The following is a 15,816-nucleotide window of genomic DNA, read 5'->3' as shown; positions in this document are numbered from 1 at the left end:
AGATAAAATACTGATCAAGTTGGTGAATGCTCAAGATGAATCCCTCCCTCAAGGTGTACACTATTTATAGAGATCTTCCTAAAGTATTCCATTAAGATTTCTTTACTGCTGTACACACAAATGCATAAAATTAATATTTAAAAGGCACCTAAGGCTGAAGTTTTACAAGTCAAATGGACGGCTATTCCATTTCATGATGCTTCAACAATTGTTAGTATTGTAATAACAAGGAAAGAGAACTATATAAATATCTACAAAATAAAACTGACATGCATGATTTAAAGAGTTACCTTTCTAAGTGCTTTTAAATCTGCTTTCAGTAATTGATATGTAAAGATTATTTAGTAGCTCCACTACTAGCTCTTGCAGTTCAGTAAAAGGACAAATCAGAACCAGGTTTAATTCCAATTATGAATGTAGCTGATTACACCACTGGGCTCCATTCTACCTCCCCCCACACAGAGTTATAAATTTATTAAAATGATGCATTTCAGATCTAACATGGACTCTGAAAGGACTTAAGGAGATCAATCCAGAAAGGACAACAATGACCTATGAGAAAAAAGGCTTGCAGCAGCTGAGTTTATTTAGCCTACTAAAGAAAAGATTACCGGTAAATGGAGATACAACAAAATAGACAGTATCTTTACACAGTGTAAGAATGGTCAAAGAAGAGGGTAGAACAAAAACTGATGAATAGAAAAGGGATGAAAAGAAAGTTTTGGTTAAATTTCAGATACAACTATGTAATCATAAGGATTATTCATGAGTAGATCAAATGACTTCAAGAGGTTGGTTTTTTTAATTTATTGTTGATATTTAACTTTGGACAGCCATATCCCAAATAATTTATTACTTGGGACAAGGCTCTGAATTTGAATACACACACAAACATACACAAACACACACAAGTAAAGATAGTATATAAAGCTAATAAATAAAAACATATATATATATATATATATATATATATATATATATATATATATATATATATATATATATATATATATATATATATATATATATATATATAGTATATATGTTTTTATTTATTAGCTTTATATACTATCTTTATTCAGAATCTCAAACCATATAGGTATCTCTTCTCCTATTTCCCCCCTCAATAACCCTGAGACATTAAATCAGGCCAAGAGAGGAGGCCTATCTAAATTCACCTAAGGTACACTCCTTGGTTAAGGACTAGAGCCTGTATCTTCCCACACTTCAATCATTATACAACTTGGGATAATGGATACTCAGCTTAAAAAAGAACCAATAGTGGAGCATCACATATAAGCAATATAACCAAAGAGAATAAATAAAATAAAATTTTACTCCATAGACCCAATGTTTTTGCCACCTGACTTTAAAGCATACAATTTCGCATACAAAGCATACCATCTGTAAATTCCAAGTTTTACAATTTTACTCCTGGGGCATATAATATTGGAGATAATTGATTTAGACATTATTATTAATTATAGTAAACAATGTGATCAAACCATTTCACCATTTCTTGATTCCTTATTTTCTCCAGCTTGTTCATTAAATGCTCATAGAGGACACAAGACAAGGTACACTAACAAGGCATCCCTTCTGATTTGCAGCCTCTCTTGTACATTATCCAAGAGTTTGAATTCATTCCTATCCTAAATTTTCTTTTCTTTTTTGATTAATGTCTATATTTAAAAGAGTATAAAACACTTTTTAGATCAAGTTCGGATTTTAAAAAAGAAAGAGAACCATACTGCTGACATCTGTCCTTTTCCCTAACATTTTGCTTTAATGGAAAGGGGTTAGCTTGCTGCACAAATAGCACAGATCAAATTATACTTCTTCAGTGACCTTGCCTGATTTAGCAACTTTTGCATTTTATTAGATTTTTATTAGGTTGCCAAAGAGCTTCAGCCTTCTTCCCATTATTTGTTGCCAATTTGAGTCCTCATAACATTCAGTACCTCTGAAATACTGAAGAAAGACTCCAAATCTCTAGAGACTTCCAAAATTTGCATCATTATGCTAAGTATTACCAAGGGCCTATAATAACATTATTAGCAGAATATTGTGATTTTTTTAAAAAGGGAGTTCTGTGTACAACTAAGGTTCTATGAAAATTTTATGAAGTTCCATAAGAAACCAAACCTCATCCCCTCTCTTAAGAGATCTGGGTATTTAAAAAAAGAAACTAGCTGATTTCCAAATCTAAACTCCTCCCTTTCAGCCCCAATAATTCAGCAGGGATTTCCAACATGCAAGTTTGCTTCTGACAACGGAGAGACATGTTTTGAAATGTTTTATGATATTGATTACAAATATATGACACTATTGTGGGTTCATGTATGTTAATTCCCAAGGATGACAAAATACTCTCCCCCAAAAAATGAAATCCAAGAGGCAATTAATGTTTAATTTATTTCATCTTTGTAATTGAGAAGATCACGTCTATAAAAGCCTCCATTATTTTCCCCCAAAGGTGCTTTTCCAAGAGGCAACTGGATTTACTGGTTTTTCGCTTCTCATCCAAAAAAGCTTCTTCACCTCTGACTGGATGGTAGGGAATGGAAGGATTTATGCAGTGGTGCAGTGGTTAGAATGCAGTACTGCAGGCTACTTCTGCTGACTGCAATTTGGCAGTTCGAATCTCACTAGGCTCAAGGTTGTCTCAGCCTTCCAGCCTTCCAAGGTGGGTAAAATGAGGACCCAGATTGTTACAGGCAATAGGCTGACTCTGTAAACTGCTTAGAGAGGGCTGTAAAGCACTGTGAAGCGGATACAAGTCTAAATGATATTGCTATTTATACTCCTTGCAGACAGATGATCATTTGCAATCTTTGCAAATGTTGTTAAGACCACCTGTAGGTTTATCTGTGTCATCAGAGTCAGCTGAGTGGTACAAATGGATGTATCCCAGGAGTATAAATCCTTCCATTCCCCACCATCCAGTCAGAGCTGAAGAAGCTTCTTGTATGAGAAGTGAAAAGTCTTCAAAGAAAAAAAAAGTCCAGAAAGTCCAGTTGCTTCTCGGAAAATACCTTTGGGACAACCATGTCCTTAATGACTGAGAATCTCCATAGACCTCCATTATTTTGAATGTTATAATACTTGTTCATTTAAGGAAGATCTAAATCTTCCTTAAATGATAAAACTAAATGATATTAATATCTGTATTATTTTCTCCATACCAAAAATTAATAGGAGGAGGAAAATGAACTTATTTACATAGGATAAAACAAATCCAGAATTTAGTGGGTTGGACTAGATTATCTCAAAGTTGCCTTCTATGAAAAGATTCAAATATAGTACTCAAAATTAGACTCCAGTAGCTGTTTTAAAGCTAACATAAAATTCCAGAGGTCTTGAATTGTTGTAAATCTGCTTTCTCTCTTAATTAAAATTTAAACGGATGAGAAAATGATTAATTTCCAGACAAGTGAATATATTTGTTGTTTCTTTTTAAAGGATGTAAATATTGGAGTTGAAAATCTGATTGTACACTTACACGCAGACACATAAATTTAAGTCAGCTGTTCTTAATCACAAGCAGCTGAAAGTTGCACATTATCTGGCTGTTCTTGTTAACCCCTATTGGATACAACTGTGTTTCTGTTTTCAAGCACAATTTAACATTCCTAATCAATTATCCATTTCTTAACAATCCATTCCTGTGTGAATTTCTATTATTTTTTCCAATGTTAACAAGCTACAGTAGTTAAAATTAAACATTCAAAGGCTAAGCAATTTACAGTCTATTTTTGAGAGTGAGTCTAATGCATCAGTTTGTGTCCAATCTGAAGATATGTGATCTCAGAAACTATGTGACATGTGATATTACACGCTCACTGTTCTTCCTTTAAAAAATAACAGCTGTGAATGGATGGATTAGAAAACAATGGCAATTAGTTAATTGCCCCACACACTAAGATTGTATTCCTGCTAATCCCTCTCAGCTGTTATTGCAGGAAGTAACCATTTCAATATGAATTTAAATTGGAAATAAAAGTGTTACCCTAATTTCCTTCTTTATGGCCCTCATCCCAATCCAGACTAGTACTCCAGAACTTTTTTCTGCTAAATTCCAAAGATGGTTACTTCAAATAAATAAGTACAAAATCCCAACATTTTAAAAATGCAATTTGATCTTGATCATTACACTCAGTGATACAAAGGAGACCAGAAAATCAGAGGTTTTTAATACTGTTGGAAGAAATGTCCTTCTGGGTTCAATTCCAAGTGGGGGAAAAGACACCGGAAACATGGAGGCTGCTTGGAAAGATCGTTTAATGGTGGTCAGGATCACATGGCTTGAGCTCCTGAACAGAAAATGAGGATCACATGCTTCAAGTTGTTGGGTGAAGAAGAAAAAGGGGCGAGATGCTGCAAGTCCTTGGTTTTATGCCCTCTCTGGGCTTTGAATTTGAGCTTGTATTCTGATTGGTTGTCAAACCATGGGCAATGCAGAGGCAACTCTGAAGGCTATGCTTTGAGTCCAAGTTTGGTTGCCTTGCTGGCTGATGTAATTTCCCCAGGTGCCTTGTGGTGAGTTGCAGCAGAAGGCTAATCCTACCTTTGTTATGTAGACTAGACTGGGCCAGGCTTTTAATGGCCCATTGACAAAGGTGGGGGGTGACTGAGTTTCTACCTCTCTTGAGTTCCTACTTATCTTTTTAGGGGAAATATTCTGCCTTTTTAATATTTCCTAAAATATTTCATTTCTCTGGGACATTGTTGGGTTTTAACTTCCAACAATACCAAAAGCACAATGGTCTAAGACTATGTGTTTGCTTGCATGCAGTATAACAAGTATGAACAAAGGGATGATTGTAGAATCATAATGCAAGACAAACACAGTTTTATAGCATCCTACTCTACAAAATTACATATTCAAAAAGGATAATATTTCCTGATATAGGGTTATCTCACCAATTCCCTCTCTTATAAATGTTAAGAATGAGAGTAAGGTTACTTAAAATAAATTATTTGAGCTGAAATTTAACAATTCTTAATTATAACTATTCCATGTTGAATAATCTGTTTTTTTTTACAAAGAACTTCAATTTTGTCACTCTATTAAGTTTTATGTGTTTATATTGCACTCTTCCATTTAAACAGACTATTTCAGATAGTCTTTAAAAAAAAACCCCTACACTTCATTGTTGCTTGGAGACACATTAACAAACTGCCCAGTGGTTTAAATGGGTGATGGGACTGACTTCTAAACACCCTTCCTTGAATCATCCTTGGAAAACTCAAGAGGGGTTGAAAGAATCCCTCGATCATGTTGTGCCCAAGGGCTCACTTCAAATTTGGGTTGTAATAAAAAGGGTGATGCAGAAAACTGAAAACTGAGTTTGGGGGCGGGGAGGTTTTTAATTCCTGCCCTATTGCATGTCTCATTTGGAATTTACATCACAATTTCCCTGTTTCCACCTCAAAATGTGATTTTGAGCAATTGCCTGTTGAGCAACACTCACACAGGAATCATGAAATCTCCAGAAATCTCCAATTATAAACTTGAAATTTGGCACATATGTTCCTCTTGGCTTCTAGGGGCTTGGTAACAAAGGATTTCTTGAAATGGCCATTATAGCATTAGTATTTTGTATATTATTATTAACATGCTCTGATGCTAAGGAGTTAAGACGTTTTATTCCCTCTCCCAACCTGAAAACTTGGATGTGGGCTCATCCGGCCTCCTGTCTGGGAGCTTGGAAAGGAGCTTGAGGGAGAGAAGGTGATAAGATAGGTGGGGCTTCTGTGAGGGAAACCTGAGGGAGAGAAGGGAATATGATAGGTGGGGCTTCTGTGCACCAAGCCTGAGGGAGAGAAGGGGGTAGGATATGGGAGTTTTCTTTGGGGCAAGCCTGAGGGAGAGAAGGGGATAGGATAGGATTCTATTGGGCAAGCCTGAGGGAGAAAAGGTGATAAGATAGGAGAGCTTTCTGTGGGGCAAGCCTGGGGGAGAGAAGGGGATATGATAGGGGAGCTTTCTGTGGGGCAAAGCTGAGGGAGAGAAGGGAAGAAGAAAGGTCGATGGGAACTACTCGGTGATTTTCAAGCTGTAAGTGCCAATTTATCAAGCCCGATCACATGCGGTAGTTTCGTAGTGGAACACAGGTATTCGGCTAGTGTCTGTATAAAAGAAAGTCATGGTCTCTCCATTCATGGGAACCCAAGCCTCTGTTCTATTTGACCAATTAATTATGTCTCTAAAACCCAAAACAGAATTCCAAAATAGAATAAAGAATGAAATCTTTAATACTTACTTGGCAAACTGAATACACTGTTTTGGCAGATTGCAGTCTTTTTTGCTGACAGTGCTTTATAAATTAAAAGTTGTATTGGTTTGTTGCATTCAAGGGTCACCTTTCTGTGTTTGTTTTATGCTGGTTGGCCATTCTATCATGCCAAGTCTAACAAATCCATAGACCAAAAGAGTATAGGTGATTGCTATAAGCTGTCCTAAATTTCTGTCCTATATTTTAAAGGGTCTATGAAGTTCTATTCAACATAAAAGCTACTTTTCTACAATTTGCTTAACTTTGCTAGCAGGCTTATAATACCACAGAGCTTTCCTAAATTTTGTTTTCCAGTCTAGGTGACCATGTTTTTTCTCCTGTATTATATATTATATACTGACTTCTTTTTTGTAAGTATACATATTATTTCTTTCAAGGAGAAAAATTACCCCCTTGAAGATTTTCACCTGTGCAAAAAAAACAACACCTGATTTTGGGCTTGGCAGAAGAAAATTCAAGGTTTGGCATTTAAGTGATTTTATCACAAATTTCTCCTTCTTTGCAATTTATTATTTTACTTCCGAGAAACAAGAAAAGAAGTAATATGGGATACAAAATTAACAGTAGTTGCATGGGGAAAGGATAAAATCATTTTGTCACAGAAATTGGGATTATGATTATTAGTATAGATAGAAAAAATTGTGAAATGAGATACAAAACCTAGGGGGAAATTGCTCTTGCATGTAGTAGATAGGAAAGTCTGCCATCCCACTGCTTGTTTTTCATTAAAATAGAAAGTCCTGGAGCAAGGATGGGCAATATTTTGATAGCTGGGGACTATTCTGAATTACTGTTTGAAAGTGCTGGTACTTGAAGTTATCTGTCCAAAGACATGTACAGCACGGGTGGGTTCTGGCCGGCACTACTGCTGGTTTGCTCGTGTGCGCTCTTCACACGTGCGCAATGCAATTAAAATTGTTCTGTGCATGCGCAGAACTGAAAAACAAGATGGTGTTGCTGAGGGCGCTGACTGGAGAACTGGTTTGGGGGCGTGCTAGGCCTGGGTCGCTGCCAGTTTCAGTGACCCATACCACCAAACCACTACCGATTTGGCCGACCATTCCTTTAGTGACAGTGCCAAGTTACAGCAGCACTGAAAAAAGTGAGTTATGACAACTTTTCACACTTATGATCACTGCAGCATCCCTGTGGACATATGATCAAAATTAAGATGCTTGGCAACTGGCATGTAACAGTTACAGTGTCCTGCAGGGTCATGCGATCATTTCTTCTGACCTTCTGACAAACAAAGTCAATGAGGACACAAGATTCACTTAACAACCATGGTAGTAACTTAACTGCAGCGGTTCACTTAACAATTCTGGCAAGAAAAGTCATATAAATTCATTTAACTGTCTTGCTTAGCAATGGAAATTTTGGGGTCAACTGAAGTTGTAAGTCAAAGACTACCTGTACTGCATTAAAAATAGACTTTGCAAAAGCAAGACCTCAAGAGCAAGATCCAACTGAACGGAGAACATAATGGGAGTTGATATTTGCTGTGATATTTCTTTAGCAGCTGGCATCAGAACAATATTTTTGAGGTGTTATCTGACTTTTTGATTCCCTTGATTTCTTCAAATCCCATCTCTGAATTATTGAGCTGCTATTTGGTTTGTTCCTAGATCCTGGTATGGATTATCTTCTTCATTTAGCTGAGGTCACTACCTGAATCCTCTAATTTTAAACATCTTTCTAGTTTTAGAAAGATGTTTTAAACATCTAGTTTTAAGCATCTTTTTGTTTTAATGCTAGTAGATTATTGGCTGTTTGTATTTCTCTACTTCCAAGCTTTGTTCAACTGCTTAAGGAACAAAAGCAAGGATCATGTCTGCTACCTACTTAGGCAAACTTACCCCCCCCCATTTAGTCTGCAATCCTATGTGTACTTTTCTGGAATAATCCTCCTAAACACAGTAGGACTAACCTGCTGAACTGAATATGCTATGTAGGATTGTCTGTAATGTCATCCATTTGTGTTTCCGTCTGTTCAACTTGAATGTTTTTCAGTTCAAATACACAACGAAAAACATAAAGCTAATTAGAGAATCACCTGGTGGTGACAGCCACCAAGTGAATCTTACTCCTGCTTAAGTGTGAATTTAAAAACATTCAACCTGAACATTCTATCACCCAAATATTTTGAATTTTTCCTGGACCAGGATGAATTCTGTCGAAGGTATCACATTCAGAATATATGTTCACCTCAACAATTATGACTCCTCTCCAATGCTCTGCTAGTGTTGGTTAGCAGTTCCCAGAGTTTAATTCTCCAACTCTGGAATCCACAATTGCATCATCTTTGATCATTAGGTGTGCTGGTTGAAGATGCTTTACTGCATCCCTATTGAATTGTACTGCTCTTGGTACAATAAGGCACTGAAGATTTGTGATTGTCACTAGAGGCATAAACAGAAGGGCTTTTTTTCATAGACTAGCATAGCTTAGTCTTGGCCATTTCTGCACCGATTGTCTCAAGATGCAGGTATACATTTTACTAGCATTTCTGGATGACTCCTGGAACTTTTAGATTAGGTGGAAGAGCAGATTTCGACATTCTCTTTGAACTGGGAGATTTTGCTCAATGGGATATCTTGCTACTCAGAAATGATGTTTCTGTGTTGAAAGCTGTCCAATGTCAACTGAGTCACTAAGCCAAGTTCAACATGCTGTCATTGTTTACGAAGACCTAAACAATAACCAATAGAAATCTCAGCCATGGAGGGCTTGGCATAACAATCTGTTATAGGGGAAAAAAAGTTTAACTTTTATGTACTGATTGAAGGGGAAATACTCTGAAGAAAGTCCTGAAGCAGTAATAAAAGGAAAATCAAGGGAAGCAAATGCTAAAATGCATTATTGTGTGAGCCTTTGAGACAAAATGTTCTGCTCCAAGAAACAGATTACACTTCCATCTCTTTTGAGCACAAATATCCAAAGGCATATTTGAAACAACACAAGAGAAAAAGCATCTTCTGAATTTGTGGCATTTTTTAAATAAAAAAAATAAAAGCTAATGGATTATGTACATAGTTTCTCAAATTTACAGTTGTTCTTGAAAAATTGCAACAAGTCATGGTGCTATTGAAGATGTTTTTTTAAAAAATTTTTTTTATCTTGTAATGCTTTATACAAAAGACAAAATGCCTGGTAGCAATAGAGGATGATAAAATGTATTTGTAAAACTCATATTTAAATGCAATAACTTCAGGCAACTTTCCAGAGAATTACAAAGGCCAATAAGCATAACAAAAAAGAGTGCCTGAAACTCTTGTTTCTCAAAAATAAAATATTAAGATCTAGCCCCAAGGATGAATGAAAATTGCATGCTTTTCAGAATGCTCTGAAAGAGACAAGCATATTTGTATGCATCTTCCGTGCAACTTTTGAGATAACTGAAGGCATATCCAGATAAAGGTTCAGTTCTTCACAAAGAATGAAATGGCTCCCACTGTTTAGGTGATACTGTCACTCGGCACACACAATGGGACCAAGTCACAGTTTGCTCCACTTTGGCTGTCATCATTTTGTAAATAGCAGTAGCAATAGCACTCTTACAGCCCTCTCCAAGCGGTTTACAGAGTCAGCATATTGCCCCCAACAATCTGGGTCCTCATTTTACCTACCACAGAGGGAAGGAAGGCTGAATTAACCTTGAGCCTGGTGAGATTTGAACTGCCAAATTGCAGGCAGTCAGCAGGCAGCAGAATGCAGTACTGCACTCTAACCACTGTGCCATCTCGGCTCTTATATATAGCAAACATTGATTATAATGACTTTAGTTATGGACCGATAACTGAGTGCAACAGTATATCTCTGCAACTCATCACTGGAGGGCCACATTATAATGGTCTGCAACTACCTGTAGCAGGTAGAGAGATGCCTTCTGCATTTTGATAATGTCAGCACAACCCATTCCAATCCTACCCAAACTAAAGTGTGAAATTGGAGCATTTGAGTGGTGGGAAACTTTTTCATCAGGACATGCCTGAAACATGGGATTTGGGGGGAAGGGGGAGCAGCACTAAAAGCCAAAACTGTCCATGCAGAGATAAAAGAACATGCAATTCTACCCTGATTGAGGGAAAAATATTATTTGTGATGCAAACTGTTAAAATTACTAAATGTGATGCCCTTGATTAAAATGGGGCCAAACGGCAAGCTCATTCCAAGACAAGGTGCAGAAAAAAGAAAGTATATAGTACTAACTCTCTGAGAGGTTTCAATTTTCATCAAGTACCTTTGAATGTCAAGCTCTGAATGGAGGGAGACCAACATGCACTGTAAAGCCTGTGGATCAGAAACAGGGGAAAGAAAAGGGGAGAAGAGGAAAGAGGAAAAGAGACAAAAGTAATTAAAATAAATAAATCAAAGTAAAAAATGGAATGTAAGATATGTAAGGAGCAGAAAAGTAAGACAATAAAAGAGAATCCAGCTGAACAATGGCCTAAATCCCCCCAACCCCAGTTAAATTAAGTCTTTAAATAGGAGGTAGAGTTCTGAATATCATCAATTTTGCAAGTATTGCTGACAGAATATCTCTCCTTCTCCAGATCCATGTTGCTTTCCACTTCCAAGTTCCTGCCTTAGTTCAGGACAAAGCCTAAATATAAATAAAAATTACAAGTTTTTTAAGCCATCTGCAGATTGTACTCCAAAAAATCAAGATGGGGGCTGCAATGTGAGAATTCAAGCTCCACCTTTTTATATGTATACAATCAACTAAAGAGCAATGGAGCTTCAATCGCACCACCATATTTGCCATCCTGACTTTTGGAACCTTGCCTGATCTAATTGCTTCTATTATACTTCTATCTGATCATTAAAAAGCTTGTGCAAGAAAATAAAAAAAAAGTATAAGGTGTTTTTGAGCAGTATTATTTCATTTTAAAAAGACAGAATACATATCCAATGTTACTTGATCAAAATTCAGGTTCTTGGCAGGCAACATATATTTACGATAGATGTAACATCTTGAGATCATGTGATTGGCCACTGAAAGTTTCCCAGTTGGCTTACAAGAAAAATTGATTGGGGGAGCTGGAAGCTACAACAGAGAAGTTGGACTTGTAAAGATGACAGTCCCTACAGGAAGGAGCCTAGAACTATCCTGCCTGGTCAATTTTACTGAATGGACAAAAGCCAATGACAGTAGATGGGGCCCATAAATACCCAAGCCTGGAGCTTTGTAAGTACCATATTTTTCAGATTATAAGATGCTCCCAATTATAAGACACACCTAGCTTTTGGGGAGGAAAACAAGAAAAAAAATCTGCCTCTACTTCCCAAAAGTTTGCCTCCTTACATAAAACAGCAAACAGCCTGGTGGCTTCAGCACAGCCTGATTTAGCACAAGCAGCTGATTGGCAGTTGGATCTGTCTTCCGGAATACCACATATCAGCTGTTCCAGGTTGCAGGGATAGCCACAACCCTGCAGATTACTGCCTCTGCCCGCCTCATTTTCGGCCTCTACATGTCCCATTTTCAGTCTGTTCCAGGTGGCGGGGATAAGCAGCCGTGGTGGCAATTATATAAATGTTTACTTAAAATTAACTCCACTGAAGTTGATGGAAGTTAATGCAAAAATACTTAGGACTTCCAATGATAACCAGTTACTCAGTCATCTTTTGCTTAACATATTAGTTATTAATATGATCACAAAGTGAATCCTATATGTCCAATAATAAATCAGAGACATATTTTACTATTATAGAACCCATCCTCCACAAAAAATAAAGCTTCTATTGATTAAAAAGTCGTTAAATTACACAGCACCTTCTAGAAAAAATTATAGAGTTGAAAGCATCCAAAAAAAGCATCACCGAAATGAAAAATGAACCTAATGAAAAAATTGCCTATATTTAAATATGAAGAAGATACACCTAGTCTTCAATGTATAACCATAAATGGGAATGGAATTCTGGTCATAAGTCACGGCACCATAGGATCAGACCCAACTTTCTGACCATTATGGCAGTTGTTAAGCGACTCTCACTTAACAAATTCACTCTCCTAAAAGGGCATTTTTTTTGCCATTAAATAAGTGGTCATAAGTTGAGGACTACTTGTATTGACTCTAAAATTCTTGTGGTAAGAACAATGGATATTTGTAAGAAAATGAATGCTTCCTACAGACTAGGATTTTGTTTCATTTTTATGACCCCCCCCAATCTTTCTTACAATATATTATGATAGATAAGATTTGAAAGGCTAATTTTTCTAGGTATCAATTAATATCAAAGGTAACATTTTGCATATTATATAAAACCATTCAGCAAGTATGCATTCGAAAATAAAATCCTGCCCTTAAAAATGTTAACAATCCTTCAGGGGATCTTCACAGAACTTTGGAGACAAAGTATTAGGACCCCTAAAGGATATTTTGTCATTTGAAGAAGTAGACATTTTTCAGAACCATTCCCTACAACTTTTTGTATTTGTTGCCTTGGATATATATTTAACCCTTTATAGGTTGAATTTAAAGGGCACAGTGGCTCAGACGCTGAGTTTGTCCATCAGAAAGGTCGGCAGTTGGGTGGTTCAAATCCTAGCGCTGCATAACGGGGTGAGTTCCTGTTACTTGTCCCAGCTTCTGCTAACCTAGCAGTTCGAAAGCATGTAAAAATGCTAGTAGAAAAATAGGAACCACCTTTGGTGGGAAAGTAACAGCATTCCTTGTACCTTCGGCATTTAGTCCAGTGGTGGGTTGCCCTAGGTTTGGCCCGGTTCAGCTGAATCGGTAGTAGCAGCGGTGGGAGACCCCACCCATCCACCAGGACACTTCTGCATATGTGCAAAAGCATTGCACGCATGCCAAACCAGTAGTACAAATATTTGCAATCCATCACTAGTTTACTCATGCCGGCCACATGACCATGGAAACTTCTTCCGACAATGCTGGCTCTTTGGCTTTGAAACGGAGATGAGCTCCGCCCCCTAAAATCAGGAATGATTAGCATATATGTGCGAGATGAACTTTACCTTAGGCTGAATTTATACAGCCATAATATGGTTTGGTGTTCGTGAAGTTTGTAAACTTATGTAAAATATGACTTCTGCATCATGCTTTATGGCTTACTTATGACCAGGCTATAATAGCTGGATCATCATATTTAGTTAAATGCATAAAAAGTACCTTAGAGTCAAGCTAATGTCTTCTTTGAGTTGAACTAAGAGGGGATGTTGATAGCAAACAGAAATGCTGAGAAGATGAAGAGCCTTTTGCTTCCCACCCTTATGGCTTTATAGGCGGGAAACTTAAGGTCTTTGGAAAGGTTTCACATTTCTTCTAGTAGCTCAAATTTTGGCTTATTATCTTTGTATTACTTTCCTGCCCAATTGTCAGGAGATAGAGGACTGCCGCAGCTAGAAAAACACAAAGGCAGTTTGCTTTCACTGAGTCCTCCTTTCTGTTGTTCATCTCCCCAAAATAATTATCCTTCACCTCTGTGGCCTTGTGGAGAAAATTATTTCATAGGTTGGAAAATGATTCCTCATAAGCTGATTATGACCGATTGGAATTAAGAAACACGCAGAGATAAGCTGAAACAGAACCAAAATCCATTTTAAAAAATTGTAGCAAATGTTTTAAAAATGAAGGGGGGGGGGACAAGTAAGAAGAATCAGTCAAAATTCAGAAGCATTTCTGGCTGTGGCATTTTCCCATTCAATGGGCTGATTAATCAAAAGATGAAGCAATACTGTGAGAAAGATCAGAAATGGCAAGTGTGAACTTTCTGACATAAGGTGACTGTCAAATAGCAAAATGTGCTACTCCTTTTGCCTCATCTCACTGCTTCCAACCTTCCACAGCTTTATTTCCTCTCTTTTTATTAGACATTATTTTGGCCTCTGTTGGATAAATGTCTTCCTTCTTTTTTCCCCAGCTCAAAGTTAAAACATCTAATTAAGCATCTAAGCAAAAAGGTAAGTAAGAAAATAACTCAAATTACTTATGAAAATACATATATTCCTGGGGTGTGTTGATTTTATCTGAGGTGCAAGAGCAGTTCTATGATCACATCGGACTCTTTTCTAAGCTTATGGGGGAGGGGTGTAATGTCAATTGTTTGGTGTTTCCAACTGAGGACACAATTTCTTCTTTTGAAGTAAATGGAGCTGGAGAAGTGGTGATGGTTGATCCAAATAGGCAAACCAAATTTGCTTTTATTTTTCATTTTATTTCTCTCATTTTAGTGAAGTTTAGACATTCTGATTCCACATTTCTGCAAATCCATACACTGACTTTATGGACTTTAATGTGAGTTAATTATATAAATCAAATTGATCTAATTTTGACTAGTTCTTCCTATTGGCCCTGGACCATTTTGAAGAGTGGGCCTGGGGAAGTTACTGAAAAATCCTTTGGCTAAAAAAGAGTATACTTCTCTAGTTCTTCATGTGATTCTACTTTCTCTTCAAGTTATAGATTGATAAATCTTCAAGTTAGGTCACTGGAATGTGTCCAATATAGACTCTTTTTGCATGACAGGATAATACTTTTACATTTGAAAGTGATTCATGTGAGATCACCCATGGAAGAGATATCAAATGGTCTTCCTTTCAGACTTTAAGACTTAGACCTCAGTTCCATACCTCAGTTCCATTCCAGCAAGGACTGTTTAATACTCACATGTGACAATGCTCTTAACAGATATTTTGGTACACAAAATGCAATTAAACTTTCTAATTCAACAAACTAGGTGATAGTTTACGGGATATGTTATACACAAATGTGCATTTATTTAAAAAAATGTTTCTCCTTCTGCCTCTTCCTTAAAACTAAGTTTTCTCTGACACTACTCCAGAATCAAAGTTGAGAGCATGCTGCATGATAGATAGCATAACAAAACCACTTCTGGAGCCCATGAGGATGGGAGAACATAACTATTTTGTACCAAATCATCCAAATGACAAGGCTTGTATATCTAATTTATTATTGAAGAGACTTTCATGGCAACCTTCTCCTCTTTCAACAAGTGTCTGTCATCCACTCATAAATTCCCTCAGTGACATAAGTTAACAAATGGCTTTGTACACTATATACATACACTAGTATATACTTGCTTAGAGGATACAGGAGACACTCAGGAATTTGTTCATACATTCTAGCTATCTCTAGGGCGTTGATGAAACAAAATTAAATGAAGTGTGCCATTTGAAAAAATAACACCCTTGAGTACACACTAATTGATTTGGGATAAGTTCTAGGCTACATTAAGCTTATATTCAGAACAATCCTATCAGAAGTAAACTTCATTATGTTTCTGGGGAGTTTGATGGATATATTCCAAGGAGCAAGAGACAACTCAGTTCAGATAATTTGTGTCAGAGAAAGATGGTGAAGAGAGCTCCTTCCTAATACTTCCCAGAGTATAGATCCCTGATGGCAAACCTATGGCATTTGTGGAACAGACGGCACGCTGAGCCATTTGTTAGGACACGCGAGGCATTGCCCTGTCAGATCCAGTGTGCATGCACGTGCTTGCCAGCTGAATTTGGCCTTCATATTTGGCC

General features: G+C 37.0%; 1 protein-coding gene across 11 annotated transcripts in view; it reads right to left on the bottom strand.

The window, feature by feature from the left end:
* KIAA1217 (KIAA1217 ortholog) overlaps positions 1 to 15,816 on the bottom strand; it is a 240,015-nt gene that overhangs the window by 126,173 nt on the left and 98,026 nt on the right. The window lies entirely within an intron of this gene.

The sequence above is a fragment of the Thamnophis sirtalis genome, unplaced genomic scaffold, assembly GCF_051295495.1.
Source record: "Thamnophis sirtalis isolate CommonGarterSnake01/CBP01778 unplaced genomic scaffold, rThaSir2_p1.2 scaffold_4, whole genome shotgun sequence".
NCBI lineage: Eukaryota > Metazoa > Chordata > Lepidosauria > Squamata > Natricidae > Thamnophis > Thamnophis sirtalis.
This window is presented reverse-complemented; position numbering and strand designations above follow the sequence as displayed.